This window comes from Parasteatoda tepidariorum, chromosome 10 (assembly GCF_043381705.1).
Source record: "Parasteatoda tepidariorum isolate YZ-2023 chromosome 10, CAS_Ptep_4.0, whole genome shotgun sequence".
In the NCBI taxonomy this organism is placed as follows: domain Eukaryota; kingdom Metazoa; phylum Arthropoda; class Arachnida; order Araneae; family Theridiidae; genus Parasteatoda; species Parasteatoda tepidariorum.
In genome coordinates this window covers 78,518,530-78,537,911 of record NC_092213.1, presented here as the reverse complement: position 1 = coordinate 78,537,911, position 19,382 = coordinate 78,518,530, and the positions used below count along the sequence as shown (strand labels likewise).

General features: G+C 29.9%; 1 protein-coding gene across 1 annotated transcript in view; it reads left to right on the top strand.

Moving 5' to 3' along the window:
• The first annotated feature begins 353 nt into the window (after positions 1-353).
• The window catches only part of LOC107457052 (uncharacterized), a 66,125-nt gene continuing 47,096 nt past the window's right edge, over positions 354-19,382 (top strand). The window contains exon 1 of the mRNA XM_016075094.3: positions 354-544. The gene's annotated coding sequence lies outside the window, so the exon portion shown is untranslated. The remainder of the gene's footprint in view (positions 545-19,382) is intronic.

Below are 19,382 nucleotides of genomic sequence, written 5' to 3'. Positions count from 1 at the left end.
TGTCTTGAGGTCCTGAATTCTCATGTTTCTGAAATCGAAAATGAATAAAATGTTCCAATATTTTTTTCGCAAACAAAGAACTGAAAATAGAACCTTTTTTTTTTCTTCAAGGAATGAAATCCCAGACTTGTTGTTCTTTTATCTGAAAAGTTAAAGGAGGATGTATACTTTTTAAAAAATAGATAAGGTGTTCAATCCGTAGAAATTCTTGTTTTTGTTATCGTCTCTGGAGGAGTCTTGGGGGGAAAAAAAGAATAGAATTACGAGAATACATTTATATTCTATCTGGTCTGTGACGTCACGAGACTGTTTCCATGGATACCTTTAAGAGCATGTGTTTCCCGCGCGACTTAAAGGTTCTCCTCAGAACTGAAAATGCATCTCCCGAAACCGGACAGTTATAATAATGCTCGGAGTTACACTGAGTTGTTTTGTGCTCCTGGATGGATTATCGTTTGGTGTTTATTGATTGCGTGAACTATGCTATGAACACAAGCTCTTGTTAAAGCAAAGGGTTGTCATTATCGAATCTTTTTCAAAATAGGTAAGATTCGATACTAAATTAAAACAATATGATTTGCACTTAACAAAATGCTATGCACTTAAAACAGTTTTTATCGTTTCTTCCATAGTTCGTAAATTTAATTTTTAGAACTACATCTGACCGCAATAAAAATAAATGCGCTATAAATATTCAACACCCACTTTATTTATTATTTTAAATACCGGAGGGAACAGCAAATTTAGAAACTTATACTGAGTTTTTAATGAATGATAAACGAAATTTTTTTAGTGGATGAGTTATTAAATCTAAACCGATGCCTGCACTAAATACATTGCCATTTATATAATATAGTAGTTATCAATGCATTATTTATCTCTGAAATAGACTGACAGCACATATTTTTCAAATCACTTTTTATCCATTTGTAATAAATGCATAAAGTTTCTAACTCGCTAAACGAAGGTGTTAAGATAAAAGAATTATTAAATTAAAATTTCGCGAAAATCTTTTCATAGGAAACATAGAAATGAGAATATAGTATCATAATAACTGGAAGCGTATTCATGGCATAATTTACATAACGTGTCTCACTCGTCAAAGGAGACGATTAACGCTGAAATAATTCTGGGATTTAAAATCTGTTTAATTCCTAATATAGGGAGCATAGTTATAGTAATGTTTTTACATTACTATAACTATTACATTACTATAATTATTACATTACTATTACTATAACATATTCACTCAAAGCCATGATGATGGGATAATTTTCCAAATTTTTTCAAGTTTTAAAACACACAAAGAATTACAATATTTATGTAAATACCAGTTCTGCAATCGCGGGCACTAAGTGACACTTTTTCTTTACACTTTGCCTTTTTTATTTTTACCTAACTCAGTTTATAACACCGTTTGATTTAGTCGCATTGTTCGTAGAGCAGAAAACAGTGTTTGAGTTTGGCGAAGCCTGCCGTGCAATTGAAAAATCAACAAAAGCGACAGAAAATTCAAAATTGAGATTTTTATATATTTGGCATCTTTGTACGATAAGCTACATATTGGCAAGAAAATTTTATTCAAAAATAAATTTTGTTTTAACAGTTTATTGACATTCTGTTTAAACGTTCATAGCATTAGCAACAGAAGGAAGATAGTTGTTAAACCATTCTTCTCAAAATCAATCGTGAAGCACTTATACTTTTTTTTTTTNTTTTTTTTTTTTTTTTCAATTCCACGGCAGCATAACCCAAGGAATTCGACTCTGCATTCAACCACTTGTTATAGGATAGGGATATAGTATATGGGATATACTTATTCACAAATATAAATTATAAAATTGATTTTTTCTTCTCTTTTTGTAAATAAATCAACAACTTTTAAACAGTTTACATAGTTTCAAAGTTTTACGCATTTTGTGGTAGTTTTTTCCCCAATTGTTTTATCACATTAGCTACAATTGAGAAATCTAAATAACCTAAGTGAGAAAATCAAAGTGTATATATATATATATATATATATATATAAGTATTTTTTTTTATAATTGTGTGAGATGATAACGAGATTTTATCTTTTCTTTATTTGTTTTCAGGTTTTCATTTTTAAATATTTAAAAAAAAAATTTAATACATTTTTTTTTTATAATTTTTTCTTTTACTTTTAAAATATTTTTTTCAATATTGCATATTTTTCAATATTATTCCACATTTTATTTACTTTTGCTTTGTTTTAAAAATATTCCAATGCAATTTTGCTAAGAATATATTAAATATCTTAATATTAAATAACCATTCTGAAATATTAATTTTAATTAACGAATAAAGCCTTATTTCATTGAAAGTTATAAGCGTACGAACACTTTTGTAAGTCACTGTATACAGAAAAGAAGTTTTTAAAAAACTAGTAGTTCAAGTTGTACTTCTAGCTTATTTTCTGAATCAGTAAAATATTTATGACTACAATAATTAATAAACAGTTGTAAGACGCATTTAAAGAGATTAATAGCTCTTACTAAGCAGATAACTGAAATTATTTATTAATCAGGGCAAATAACGTAAAGTGTTCGCCTCAATATTGATATTTTAATATAACAGAATTGTTATTACTTCCTCTTTAATTTTAACATAACTAATCCAGGAAATCGTTGCTTGAATGTAGATGAATTTACCCTTCCCATGTTTCGATTGGTAAAATATGAATATATATAACATTTTAAGTCATTTGTTGATGTTTGGACCATTGCACAGCACTGATTTTGCTGATTTTGTCTGTAAGCCATATCATTTTCATACACAATAAAATCAGCACAAAATGTTTTTAAATCGAAAACAGTTCTTTTATAGAGAGAAGCAAGATAAATATATATAGTTGTACTGACATTAGTTTAGATAGTGCATTATACATTTAATTAAATGAAATTTTATCACAATCATTTTAAACTCTATCCAATGTGGATTTTTGAAAATTGTAAATCTGTTTCCGATGACAATCGACCACTTGCAATAAAAGCTGTTTTTACGTTTCATCATTCGTAACACTAGTTTCAAAGGTCTGAATTAGCTTCACATACCTTTCTGACAAATTAATCTCTATTTTTCGCGTCGAACAAATCCTTCTTGGGAAATGGGATCATTATTCCATTCGCAGACATGTTTAACTAGTCACTTGGGGCCAATTTCCATGCTGTGATTCAAAACCGGGATTTAGGCCTAATAAGAGATCGTAGTTTAGTTCTGTGATTAAGAATAATTAAGAGCAATGTTTCAGCAATCGGTTCTTTCGAAGGAAGAAAGTCAGTTTGAAAATTGCACGAACACGACGCATTCTTCGGTAAAGTACTTCAGTACTTTTCCAAGCTTTAATAGATGCATTTGAAATAAGTGGATCATGCCTGCAATATTTGTTCAAGTCATGCCGAAGATTAAGATGATTGTACGATGCACAATCCCACCGGATAAAGAGAGCCAGTTTTTAACTTAGAACAGTTTTTAGCTTCTAATTTACTGACCATGATTTTATCATATCCTGCTTAAGCACTGAAAGCAAACTTACTAGCAAGATTCAAAATGGAAGACATCCAACGATGCGTTGCACCGGATTTGAGCCAGTGCATTCCTCTTTCAGGTGTCTCAGTCAGAAATAAAAACCATCAATTCAGCAACTTTTTGATAGTCAGGACGAGGCTGTAAGTTCTTTTTGTAGGAAGTTGTCGAATGTATAGAATCTTCTTCCGTCAGTTTTAAACTCCTGTCTTTGTTAAAACAGGATTCTGTGTGAACAGTTGACCTAAATTGTCTGAATTCGAAAAAAAATAGTGTTTTTATGACCAGATGTTACAACAAATAATTATTTGCAAATTGAATTGAGGATTCTTTCAATTATGAGATATGGACAAATCAGCACAAATACTTTCTTACCCAATAAGATTTTCCATCAAACACTTTTCCATCTTGAGCTTGTAACTGTAGTTTTTAAAATTTTCAATAAGGCATAGCTGTAACAAAGTAAAGCCGCAACTACATAAGGCTTTGAATTACTCAGAAGTGGTGAGTAAAAACCTAATACCAATCGAATTTAAACCAGGAAACATACAAATTTAGCAAAAATATAATGCTACATTTTTGGAAGGTACTTTTAAATTTTTTCCTCAGTAAATTTGTCCCAAATTAGAATAACTAAATTTCAATTTTTTTTCTTTCTTTATTTACAAGAAACTGGTCATCTGGCCGCGCAGCGGTCCCTATCCCATACATCATAAAAATATATATAGTTATAGTTGGATTACAGACATTTTGTTTTGCAACATTGTGGTAGCTAATTCTAGGGGTCAAGCTCTTTGCTTGATAAATTAAAAACATTTAAAAAGTACAATCAATTTGAATTTAGTCATTATATACAAGCATGATTAGAGCAATATACATTAGTCATTATATACAAACATGATTAGAGAAATACATTAGTCATTATATACAACCATGATTGAAGAAATATACATTCGTCATTATATACAAATTTGATAAGAAAAATATGCATTAATTGTCATAGATATATGAATAGTGATATTGATATTGAGCATTAAGTAAAATTGAACATGTTGATAAAAATATAAACATAAGTCGTAATCTATAATCATGAATATATTTCAGAAATTTTGCCAAACCTTAGTGGCGACATCTAGTGTAAACAACTTCAATTTTATTGAACTGAATTATTTTCTATATTTGTTATATTAAGCAGTGTAGTAATAGTAATACGAATTAGAGTTCTGAGTTACAATGAAAAGTCCAAATTTAGGCAATAAAATGTTACTGTACAAGAGTGGTCTCCCCCATGATCTTCTGCAATAGTCGGAGCACTTCTTAATTTTTTAAGAGTTCTTGTAGTTCTTTTACTATTGTTACCAATCTGTGAGCTAGTCCAGTTGTTGTGGATGGAATAGCATGAGAGTCCTGTAGGGACGAGCTTTGCACCCCGTGTAGTTAGCAGTATGAGTTTCTCCACAGTTGCAACACTTAGGCAGTGTGTGGATATCCTTGTGACACTCGTATGATCGATGTTTGGCGGAGCATTTCACACATCTAGAAGGTGCGTTGCATACTCTTTGAGTGTGGCCAAATTCTTGGTAATTATAACACTGAATCGGACCTCGCCCGCGGAGAAACCTTTCAATTCCGACCGGGATGCTTTGTATGTTGGTGATGGCGAAGATTTGACGGTGTTTCTCTGAGAGTTATGAGAAAAAGTGGGAGGAGCCTTAAGTTTCAAACTAAAAACAGCTAATACTGTTATATTTCGATAAAAATATTAAGTAGTAGTAAGAAAGCATTTTTAAAAGTAAGTTCAGAAAAGAAGTATTTTTTAGTTTTCCTAGTACTTAAAAATAACTCCACCTTAAATTGAGGTGGTCAGAATCATTATTAAATAAAATGTATTGGACCAAGAAACAATCATTAAAAGCATGGATTTTTCTATTGTCAAACAAAATCTTAAGTAGAGCGGAAAGTTTAAAGAGCTATTTTTATTTATAAAACTAGTTCGTTTCCAACCACTAGAAATGTAAAACTAATTGTTTTTAAACGTTAAGCAACCACTGTTTACTTTACTTATTAGAATTTACTGCCTAAGGTCCCGGCTTGCAAATGTCCTGTCTAACCTAAAATTTTCAATCAAAATTTGCGATTCCNATTTACGAAAGATAAATGTAAAGGAAAATTTCTCTTATCTTACTTCAAGAAATAATGGAGTTAAAGAACGAAACTTAAACCAACTCTTCTCAAACTTGGTTATCTACTAGTATTCTCTACAATATAAATAATACCCTGGTTATTACTTTTTACTAGTTAAAACTACTTATGTAAGTCGTATGTCGCTTCTGTGAAATTGCTTTTTCACATAAAAACACAAATATGCAAACATCTCCCCAGACATGGAAAACAAATCTATGTGCTATCTGCTCAAAACATTGATCTCTTCAATTAGAATGAAGTTAATTGAAATAAATGAAGGATTTAACGGTACAAAAGTAAAAAAAAGGCATGCTGCGCCAAACAGCGGTTAAAGTTAATTTCTATTTCATGTAACATAATAAATTACGGGAAAAGAAATACTTTGAGTTCGGGATAATTATATACCGAGTATATGGCGCAGATTTTGCTTCTACACAAATAAAATAATGCCAAAATTAAACTGTTGTCACTAATTGTTATTATATCTTCACAAAACGTTTAAAATAAGACAAATCCAAAAAGAGAAATTATTCATTAAAACATTATTATTCGTTTCGTGGTAAGGCATTCGTTGAAACAACGCATCCTGTAGCTGCAAGCCCCCTCCCCACACGGTTTCTTAAATGCAGTCTGATCGGAAATATCATGCTAGTAAACCAGTTGATACCATGGCCATTTAATAGAAAATCTGGTAAAAAATATACTAGCAAATATATGTCTAAAAATCTATTTAATTTATGAATATGATCTGTTTGCCTTATAGTTATTTGTCAACTACCACAATTGCTCCAATAAATGAATTTTAAATTAAGATAAATTTATGTCATGTATTTTTATAATGGAAGTTAGGTTCACGCGCATAACTGGCTCACTTTTTATATAGTCTGCGCAAATTACTCAAATCAAAATACAATCCCCACTACGCTGGCAGATGCAAATACTTTTGCAAAGACAAGACTATTCACCCCCTTAAAAATCAAGGCCCACGATCAAATAACTAATCTTGACATCGACAGGAAGACAGCCACCACTCTCATCAGACTAAGAACAAAACATCATAAGAACATGAAAATCTCTGCAGATGGGTCTAGTAAATATCAAAACTGTGGCAACTGTCTTAATGTGGAACTTACTCCATATCATGTTTTTAACAGCACTGCAGGCCTTCACCTCTTAAACTACCCTACAGAGGAAGATTTATATTCATTTAATGCCATAGAGATAGCAAAGACACCATGAGTTATGATTCAATAGTGGATACGACACCAACTAACCAAATTACTCAAAAAACAGTGTAGAGGCTTTCTGAAATTGGAAGCAATAATTATGCGCCAAGATTCTGATGAACTTTTTTCAAAACATAAACTAGTCATCGCTTCAAAAACTCTCATACAACTGGAAACAAAATTGTTTCCCAGTACTATTTGTCCCTAGTTATTGTCAAAATAACTACAGATCCAACAAAATCCTTGATTTTGTATAATGGATCAAAACTCTACAAACGAGGAAGAGGAGAAAAATTTGAACCGAAATTTTAATTAAGAAAAGAAATAAAAACTATGACCCTATGCATTTTAAAAATAAGTTTTTTGCTTCACTTTTCAAAACTTAAAGTGAGTCATAAAGTCCTAGTGTAAGATATAAAAACTATTTCAATTTTAGAGGTTTATAATGTTATCAAAAATCAGAGGAGCAGTTTTTATTTCATTGCCTTGAAATGGTCAATAACTACCTTGTTAAAAATATAGATTATAGTTAACACGTTGAATGCCACGTTAATTTTACGCGGCTTGCCCGTCTGTGGCCAAACAGTAAATACCTACAAACTAAATTTGCAAACATTAGACAGATTTTGCTAGTATTTTAAAAGGTTTAGCAAGACGTTAATGAGCAAAATGGTGAATTACATAAGCCTACGAATTGTTTAGAAATAGTGGTGGATAAAAGTTTATTAAACCAAGAATCGCAAGTAATAAACTATCACTTGAAAATATTTATTCGCTGTCTGGAGCAAAGTTGGCATTTCTGTGTATATAAATAGAACTATTTTTGTGTGTTCTATATTGCATAAATTTTTTCAAACCCTTTCAGTAACGATAATAATATTAGAAATTTACTCTAATTGTGTGTTTCTAATAATCTTGGCTTCGCCGGTCACCGGTGACCCCCATGGCATTCAACGTGTTAAAAAGTAAACAATAAGCATGTTGCCAAGAAAATCAATTGTGCTCCATCTTGATAAGGGCAAATGACACAAGCTGTAGCATCTTCTGGTTTACTTTTCGTTTAATCTTTACTTTTAATTATAAAGTAAGAACTAGCTATATCCGTTAGTACTTTTATCTTTCGGGAACAAAATTGATTTATACTTATTTCTTTTATTACATATAATTAATTTAAATCAATATGTAAATTTTCTGAAGAAAAAAAAACACTCTTTAAAAATAGTGACCTTTTCTGGCGGAGCGATATCACCGATTGACCAAATGGTTTGTAGAGTGGAGGTACCGCGTTCGAATCCCGCGGTAACCATGATTGCATCATTGTGAAAGTCTTCTCGAATTTGTGCAATCTGTGCTGCAATTTGACAAGGCCTTACAAGCCGTTTTTGTATTCAGAGCGAGCACAAACATGCATAAATATGTGTAATAATAACTATGAAAAATGCATGAAATATTCTTCAAAATTATTAAACGTTTGCATAGATAAAATAATTGAAATAATAATAAATACTAAATAATAATTACTAAGTAATTTTGATTTAAAATTATAATAACTACCAAGTAAAAAAATAAATAAAAATGTACAAATAAAATACTATAGCTTTAGTTGAACGGTAAGAGCTGTTTATACATTAACATACCTGCCAACTTTTAATCCTTTCCATTATCATTTTTCCCAGTGGTATTAAAATGGAATTAAAACTTCAATTGTAAGCAAACAAATACGTTGCAATTGAAAAATCTTAAGTTGACAACNTTTTCATATTTAAAGTGGTAGCAAAACTCAGGTTATTCCAATTAACTTTTTGAATTATAATGATAATTATAAATGAGTTTGACTACCACTACATATAAATAATTACAATAAATATGTAAAAGCATAATAATCTTTACTTGAGCTTAAATCAACGGAATCAAAATATAAATATATTTTTCAGTCTAATTGTTTTTCGTCTATTGTTTTACAACCACTCTGAAAATCCATTCTCGGAAAGAGTTAAAGTTGGCAGGTATGCTTTAGTTGAATGGTAAGGGCTATTTAAACATTAAATGACCAGTTCTGCAATAACGAATGATGAAAGCTCCTCCGCTTCCTGGAATAGTTCGATAAAGTGGTAGCATATTATGTAGTAAAATCCAGTAAAGAAGGATAGTTACGCCTACATTTTAATAAGGGTAACCAATAGATTGATGCTTAAACGTTGCATTTTATATGGTACTTATTACATTTTATATAATTTTTTATATTACATTTTATATAATTTTAATTATTACATTTTATATAATTTTTGATGTTTAGTGGTGAAAAAAATATTTAAAATGAAAAATACTAAATTAAAAGTAACTTAAATTTCGCTACCACTAGAAAATACTATTTTACAAAGCGGAGCAAGTTGGCATCTCTGCAGTTAAGAATAGTCACAAAAATTTAAATAAAAAGTTAAATTATATAGATGTTATTACTCTGTCAAATCTATATTAATGTGAATTATTTTTAGAAAAAACCGTAAAAATTGGCAGCCATGTAATTTAAACCTCCTACGTTTTTAGCATTATGGAAAAGCAATTTCAAGTATTTTTATGGCATCTCGATTACCAGAAGCGAAGGAGTTGTTTCTATCAATAGACTTGAGACTACTAATTGTTTTACATGGAAATATCGTATTAATAGACTTCCTCTTAAATGACTTTTTTCAGTGTTCTTCTCGTTAAAAAGTGTTTCAAAGTCATTCATCTTTCGCAAGACAGAGTGATAGAGGAAGTTGTAACTGCTTTTAGAATCTATATTTTTTTTCTTACTGAAAGGTTTGTGTTTTAAGATTGTTTCGTTTCAAGTAAGTGTGAAAAAAACACACTTTTCGACAATAGAGTTAGTTAAAAGTAAAAAAAAAAAAAAGATTTGCATATATATTTTTGTAAATGCTCTTGCTTGCTATATTTAAGTTAGATGTTTATACTCATTTCTCTTTTAAAAACATATTGAGTAATCGAAAATTTGTTCTGAAATTATTTATAAAGTGTATTTTATTAGGAAAAGAAATGTAAGTTATATTTGAGAAATAACAAAAATCAGAAATCATTTGTGAATACTGTTATTTTAAGAGACATATTTTTTAAATTATTATTATTATTTAACTATAGTTTTTTCATATATTTTGAACAATAATTGGGGAAGAATTTTATTTTCATCCGGGCAAGATTGATTTAGCCTTTCATTTCTTCAGTGATTCGATAAAATGAGTACCAAGCATGCTTGGGAACTAAACACTGGGAGAGGAGGGGGTTCCGTGTTGGACTGACCACCCAACTAGAACATCTACTCTTGCACACTAGAGTTCTAAGGTCAAGAACACTGAAATGGACACAATAGGCTGATCAAACCCTTTGTGGGCTGTCGTGTTACTGAGTTTAGTTTAGTCATATATCTATCAGTATCTATAGAAATATTATTATATCTCATATTAATCTAACTAAGTTTATTTGCAATAATGGTTTTAAAAAAACTGTAAATCTCTACGTAAATTTCTCTTGGATAATGGTATCCTTAATAGATTAATGGACAGGTACCTAATTCAGAGGAGAAACGCCTTTTGAGGCGAAGTAATACATAACTTTATGATATCAACATTGTTACTGTCTGTATTAATAGGGTTACAGTCTGTATTTACAATCGATTTATCAAGCTCAATTTTTAGGGAGTATATTGAATTTATAGTGTATATTTATTTATTAAGTTTAATGTTTATAAAGTTTATTATTTTTTCTCATCTATATCTTTAATAAAAATTTCATTCTTAGACTTAAAATCTAAATCTTTATACACATACTAGTTTAATACTCGAACCCACTTACTCATTTGGTACTCAAATATGCAACTTTTTAAGCTCATCAGAAAAATTATGTTTCCTGGTAATTTCTGCATTTCCACTTCTACTTTCCAGATTACGGTATATAGTCATCGTTTGACCCGCTCTTGGTTTTTTCCGTTTTTCTTGAGACCTGTCTACGGTTGTTTGTGGTAATTTATCGCCAAACGCAGAAACTGCTCCCTACTGACTGCATGATAATGCTTCCCAGACGAAGCTGCCTTGTATGTTAGTGCTTCCACTTTAATTTCCTTTTAGTATTTTTCCTTCTTGATTTTCAGGATGTTGTTTCCTCTTTCAAACTTTCCGGCTTCTCCTGTTGTGGTTTTTCAAAGGTGATATTTAGTTTGTTATTCCGTGTTAATATTTTACGGTTTTCTCCTGTTGTGGTGTTTATTTCAGTTCTCTTATAAGGTTTATTTCATCCTAAATTTTTTTTAAAAATATTCTTCCAGTTGTGACCTTAGCAGTTTAGCGCTGTCGCAATTTGTAGTTATGTATTTTATACTTTTTCTCTTCAATTTTCGTTATTATTATTATAAAGGTTATTTTTGGTAAAAAAATTATAACCTCATTTTTTACATCAGGTGTATTTTTTTAAATCTGTTAACCTCAAAAATACGTTATTTTTTTAAGGCCATGGGAAGTATGTGTGCCACCCACTTTATGAACTTTTGTGTATTGAAGGGGTTCTATTTTCCCACCTATGATTTATTCGGTCATCTGCTGATAACTTCAGAAAATACAAAAGAAAAAATACCTAAGAATGGCTTCATTTGCGTAAACTTAGACAACATTAAACGATTTGCTTTGATTCAAGAGGAGAGGACAACATTAAGGAGCTTTTTTCACTTGTGTGTTATAAGGAGGTTTATTTGAGCGTTTTAACTGAGTTTATTTATAATAGGTTGACCAAGCAGGAATTAAAATTTTCAAAGGTTAAAAAAGATTATGGAATTTATAAACTTGATTATTTATAAGCACGTAAATTCAAGTTTATGAGCAATTTTGTACAATAAATAAAATTTTTAAAAATCCCGCCTTCTCCCAACAAACACATGCTATTAAAATTCTAATTAATTTTGGGTAATAAGCTAAATGAATTCCTTTTTACAACTCAATCTCATATATATTTCGACATAATACTACTGTAAAATAATTGTCTGTATAAAGGATTAAAATACAGTAGAGTATATGAAGGCATGATTCCGGGCTCTAAGGGAAGGTAGGAAGAATGGTCCTTATATTTCATAAAGTTTATTAACCACTTCTCTGAATGCATTGAAAGTGAATGTAAAGTCATATCATGATGCGCGCTTTCATTGCAGAATAACGCACAGCAGTGCAATGTTTAGTTGAAGTAACGGAGTGTGCAGCGATTATTTATAGTCAAATCCTGGGTGTTTGTGATGATCATTATCTAGGTTGAACTGCAGAGAGTAAATTATATAAATAAAAGTTTTATAAATAGGATCTGTCAAGACCAGGACAAATAAACATCAGGATCTCCTATGAATTCATTACTTCTGAAAGTTTAGCTAATCGAAGATATAAGAGTCATAACTGATGCTCCCTCAGTGCATTGTTCTGTTCTCGATTCAGCCATTTTAAGCTTGATTTTTTACATTGACATTATTATTTAAATTCACATTAATTTGTCATTTACATTCACTTTTTATGTTCTCATGTTAGCTGAAAAATTTAATTGTACGCAATCTGCGTCTTACTTCTGTTGAGGTACTTTGTCCGCACCATGCGCGCTGTTAATGCTGCTGTATTTTGAAGCTATAGCGCATGTTCACTTCTCATTTGGGCAATCTTTGAACACGCGAATAAAGCAATAAAACAGCATGAAAAAAAGCACACAAATGAACATGCTAAGGCTTACGAGTAAGAATCTTTCTCAGTGTCTAAAATTACTAAAGAAAACGTTTGACGTTGCAAAAAGTAGTTTAATTAATAGGGAAATTTGAACTAGATCATAAAAGAAGGGAGATAGGAAACAAGTGAGGGGGGATATTCATGAATGCTTTTCAGCTTCTGATATTGACTTGTTGGACTTGCAATATTTTTAAAAACTCTAATAATAAAACTAACTCATTAATTTAATCTTTACATCTTGCAGACCTGGGTTTCTCACACCATCCCCTCACCTGTTTCTTATGTATTCTTCTGTATTCAAGCTTGACCCTATTTAATTAGCTGTAGAAGTTTCATGTTTATAAAAACGAAACAAGGGTTAGTTCATTTTTTGTGCCATTGTTTGTACTTTTTTCACATTGCTTTACTTAATTTATAAGTAGCACAAAGTATGCAAGCAATCTTCATCTAGTCCATATGTTCGAATCATTTGTGATACGTTATTATTAAAATTATTAAAATTTTTTCATTAAATTAATAATCACACACCCACCCAAATATTCTTAGCAAAATATTCTCTTTTCCTCAAACATTTAATAATTTATCTCAGAACTTAAAAACTGCATAATTTATCTTGATTAATTATCAGCTTACAGTATAAATAATTATAAAATAAATTTGTTTTTCCTCGGAAAACTTATTATTCTTCAAAAAGCATAGCAGATTATGCTTGAAGTTTTTATCTATAAAATCAAACGTATTTACATGTTGAGGGGAAAAAATAAGCAATAAAGTTAAAAAAATATTTTTAATCTTTTTTCTTTTCTATATCCTAAAAAAATTATATTCCCTGGGTCGATTCAATGTTTTAGTTTTGAAAGTTGATATAATTATTGGCATCATGATAATTAAAACATATGTTAAGCAGCCAATTATTAACTCTCCGTAGATTAAACTATTTTATATTCGATTATTCGATACTAATTAAGATTGGGTAGAGAAATATTTTAAATAAAGCGAGAATAATTGCTTAAATATCAACAGAAGAGATAAGGCATTTCTGTAGAAAGCAAATATGAATAAAATAAGTTTGAATATACGTTATTAAAAAAAATAATTTCACACAGATTTTGTTGTTGTTGAATAAAATCAGTTCAGGATAAATAATTTCATTGAAGTGAAGAAAATTAAATATTAAATGTTTTCCTGCAATGCATGTTGATCAACGTTTATCAGATCAATATTTATGTATGAAAGCATGAACTTAAAAGCTAATTTTCCAATGACAATTATTTTACCAAGATTTAAACAAAGTCAGAAATGATTTTTTTTTTACACTTTTATTCCTCACTGACAGTGAGTGCTAATGTGTTATATAAAAGTGTATCTTTTGCTCGAAAATGAAAGGAAGGCTTAAGATTACTAGCCTCGGCATGTTATCCCAAGTCAAAATTTTTGATGGTTTTCCATTGATGGACCAACATAAGTAACCATCACCTCTCACTGTAGGAATTTGGACTGATTTATGATGGTCCAACATAAAAATAACAACTTATTTCGATGGTTTGTTCATGTGAAACCATCAGAAATTCCCATCATATTGTCTTAGAAATCAAATTTTGGGACGATCATGAATCACCAACCATCACCTCAATGTAAGAATTCAGACTGGTTTATGATAGACGAACATAAAAAAATAGTCTAATTGTTTTGATAGTATATTCCTGCTGAACCAACAAGAATTATTATTAAGCCATCGTGGAAATGCATTGTTGTACCAATATGGTCCTTCACTAATTTTCATCATAGCATCTTAGAAATCAAATGTTGGAACGATCATGAACAACCATCATCCCAATATAGGAATACGGACTGATTTATGATGGTTTTGATGGTATAATCCTGAGAACCAATAGGAATTCCCATTAAAACATCATAGAAATCTTTAGTTGGAACCATCACGTATTCTTGGTCCATGAGAGTCAAACTTCTCTTGATGGTTAACCATCATAGTATTAAAGTAACATTTTCCATCACAGAATGATGAAAGTCTGTTGACATATCAAAAACCATGCACACATAAGTAAAAATGTTGGATGATGGCGACCATCAAATGATATTGGACCATCATGAAGCGCACTGAAACCAACATAAATTATCAAAGTTTTTTGATGGGACCATCAAGAATTTTGATTTGTGATGTAGTTTTTATTTGTTGATTTATTCATTCAAATTATTTTTGTTTTGATTAACTTGGGTACTTTTGGTTATTGAAAAACTAAATCACCACCGCAAGAACAAATAGAATCCACCTTAATTGATTAAAAGAAAATATTTCTTGTTATTTATTAAAATGTCAAGACCTTTTCATTGCTTATAAGGGGAAAATATTGATAATTTGTATTTGATATCTACTTAATTATTGAGATAGGAATAAAATAAAAAAAGTTGAGTTTATTTTTCCTTTTTAAGTGCCTTTCTTCGACTTTTGTTGATTTTTTATTCAGGTTATAAATAATTGTATCAAACATGTTAAAATTTATCGACAATTTCCTCACAAGTTTTAAATCTTAGTTGAAAACTATTATTTTTAATATGTAAACTAAATAAACATATCATGCTTAACTTCTGAGCAAAACATAAGTAAATCATTTTCTTGGCAGTTTATCGCCAATACCATAAAAACATGGTTCTTCGCTAAGCATTCAAATTTAAAATAATTACTTTAATTAGCTCCCTCTTTTAAATTCTGTTCTATTTAATGAGCTTAAGGTCATTAGGAAGTCATAAGGACTTTTAGAAAGTCATTAGAAGTCTGTTCTCGTTAAAGCTATGCCTCAGTCAACACAAAGCTCATTAAAAAGCCTTTATTCAAATTTTTTTTATTATCTCGAGCTTAGAAATGTTTAAGACCTGAACTATATTTAAAGTAAAATGTCACTTAAGTTTTGTTATCTTATATAATATGAATTTTGCATTATAAAAATCGTTATTAAACTGAGTTTTTTCCCTTTTTTTGGAGTAAGTCATTTAAAATACTTAATTTAAATTCGAGAGTTTCTCTTTGGCACCATAAGTAATCTGAAGTTAAAGTTTTTACATTTTTAGTAACCATTTTATTTGATGGTCTCTAGTTTAATTTAGTATTTTCTGATTGAGTTTTGATTTGAATGCACGCAGTCTTAGTTTTATTTTTTTTATTTCACTATAATGCAGAATAAGAAGCTTCTCGAACCTCCTTCGAAAGTTTATATAATATATTCTGACTGAATTGATTTTAATTTGAATGCACGCAGTCTTGTTATTAAATTGATATTGCATTATAAATCAGAATTAAAAGCCTCTAGATCTAATGTATTTTTTGCTGGAGAAAGGCATAATAAAAGAATTTGCAACCTCTTTGCCTAATTTTTCATTCTTAAATTTTAAACCGTGATGCAGTTAGTTTTATTTATTTATTGATTTATTTATTGTTGAATTTGGGGAAAACAAATGCTCTAATAGTTAACTTTTGAAGACTGCTGGCTGGAAATCAAATGAAAAACAATTTTTCCGGTTTCTTTAACAATTTTCAGCATGAATGCAAATGAATTATTTTTGAACTAAAACATTTTTGAAAACAGGACATCATAACTTGAGGGGAAATTTTAAAAAAAACCTTTCTTTGAAACGGTTGCGAAGCCGAGATTATTCGAAACACATAATTCAAGTAAATTTTTAATGCTTTTAATTTTTTTATCTTTTATTATTTACATCTTTTATTTTCTTAAATTAGCGTAGCATTCAACGTGTTAATATATTAATTTAAATATTCCAATATAAGACCTTCAAATCATAAAATGATCCAAACTTTGTAACAGAATTTTTTTTTTTTTTTTTTTTTTACATGAGGCATTTTTTTGGAGAAAAAAACCTTTTTTTACCGTTTCTCAAATCAAACAGTATACCATTAGAGTTTTTTAAAAAAATAGAAAGTTAACGGCATTTAACATAAACAGAACATTTATTTGTAGCTAAATCTATATTATACAAAATTATAATTCCCATAACCTATTTTCCATAACCTATTAGCCAGAGTTGTGCAATTATTTCTCCAATTAGAATTTGCTCATTATTTTTCGTTTAAACCTAAGATAACCACAGCAGTTCCGTTCCGTCTGCTTGTAGATCGCGACTAATTTATCATTGCATTTCAAAGCCATCTGCACAATTATTGAACTGAGGGCGGCTTTTCAAGAAGAAGTAGAAAACAATCAATAGATAAAGGCAAAGCTTTAAACAACTTCGTTCTATTAACGATGGATTTTAAATCTTCTTTGACGTCCAGAATTCCTTTCGCATTTCACATAACTTAATTTTCTAGAATGGCTATTAGTAGTTTGAATAATGAACTTGCCGAGTTTCATCTTGACTCGGGGAACAGCGCAAAGTTAGGGAGAAGAATCACACGAATATATATATATTTATATATAGCTTGATAATTGTTGATAATAACAGTTACATTTCCCGGAATAAATAATAGACTTAGTTTTGAAGAAATGAAACTAACAAGGGAAACTAGGGAAGGGTGACTCGGCAATTTTGAAATAAACTAGTGGTATGTATGCCTTATGAGGAATAATTTTAGGGGGCAACATTCGTTTCGGCCCATAGAAGGTCCTATGAGAGATTAAAAATAATTCAATATATGGAAAAATCGGTATTTTATAACTTCAGTGCAGACTATTAATTATTGTAATTGTCTCATACTCCGATTAATTTTGTGGTACTTTCATGTACTAGTTATATAATGCACATTGATTGTCAAAATTGATTTCGAAAATTTTATATATCTGTAGTTTTTCAGAAAAACCTGTTAGGCTAATTTAAAAATAAAAAAAATTACATCAAATTTTTAAATTTTTTTTTCTAAAAAACTTTCCAAATGAATTGGAGTATGTAATTGCAAATCAATTAATAAATTAATAATTAATTAATTTTCTGATTAATTTATTAATTAGCAAATTAATTAATTATCCAATTAATTACAAATTAATTAGATTATGAGACAATTACAATAACTAATAGTCTACATTGAAGTAATAAAATACCTATTTTTCTATATATTGAATTATTTTTTATCTCTCACAGGACCTTCTATGGGCCGAAACGAATGTTGCCCCCTAAAATTATTCCTCATAAGGCATACATCCCACTAGTTTATTTCAAAATTGGCGAGTCACGCTTCCCTAGTTTCCCTTGTAAGTACACATTATATGGAAAATATGTGTATTTTTAATAATGCAAAATGGTACAAATATTGTCACATCAAAAAAAAAAAATGAAAAATTTGTCTTCTTGCCAGAATGAAACAGGTATGAGAATCTCAGTAAGATATATGATTACCTTGGATAATAATGGATGTTTTGCATCTTTTATTTATGCTGTTCACTAAACTATGTGAGTGTCTTAGGGAATATTGTCCCACATCTCTCTCAAGGCGGTTATCAGCTCTAACACAGTTCAGGGAGAGCGTGTTTTTTGTGAAACGCGTCTGCAAAGAGTTGGCTCCATAGGATTCAGGTCCGAGGATTAGGCAGGCCTTTGCAAACGGACAATACTTTATAGTGTGTCCGATACCAAAACTCTATTGTGCGGCTGCTCTTTGTCGTTTATAAACAGAAACTCTGAACCAACCACACCCTTAAAAAGACATCCAGAATAAAATTTCTTTAATACCGCTAGGATGTAGCGCTTCCTCGCTTAAAGATGTGTAGTGTTGTTCTAACATTGTGCGTTATGCCTGCCTACATCAGCACGGCTATGCTTCTTTTCAATAAATTTTTAACTCACGGTGTCAAAAACTATTCAACTCAACCCAATCTCATTTCTTTTCCAAGTAATTTTCATCATAATGTATTCTTTCACAGTAAATCTGTTTGTAAATTTTGTTTTGTTTAATGGACAAACAGTTTCTTTTGCTTTAACTTTTATTTCTATGAACTCTAGTTTCAATCTTTTGATGCGTTTAATTAATTTTTTAGATAAAGATTATTTGCCTTTTCCTTTCTCTCAAACAAAAGAGATCGTTTTTAAAATCATGTTTCCATTGAAAAGCAGGGAATGCACATGACAGTTAGGGGATATGAAAATCTTATCCATTGTTCTTGAAACTATTACAAAGAGAGAGGGGAATGAATTATTTTTTAGAAAAACCGAAATATAAAAATAAAATATACAAATAAAAAAACTGCAACTCATTTGTAGTTTCTTAGATTCAGATTCCATTGTAGAAGAGGACAAATGCTGTTAAAGTTAATTGCAGAGATGCCAACTGCTCCGGACACGCCAGAATAATTTTTTAAAAAAAACGGTAAATAACTACAAATTAAATTTTGCAAATATTTGACTATTTTTGCTTGCTTATTAAAACGTATATCATGACATAACTACTATAAAGTGATGAATTATATAAGCCTACGCATTATTTAGAAATAATTGCGGATAAAAATCTGCTAAATTGAATTTATTGAACCAAGAATCACAATTGATAAACTACCACTTTGAAATATATATTTGCTGTCCGGAGCAAGTTGGCATCTCTGTGCTCGAATTACTCTTAAAAACATTCTTCTCTCACAATCTTGATTTGGCGAGGTAAAATTTTTGATTGAATTTTTTTATCAAAATGTTATGTGCCCTTCACAAGCTATTATTTTTTATCTCT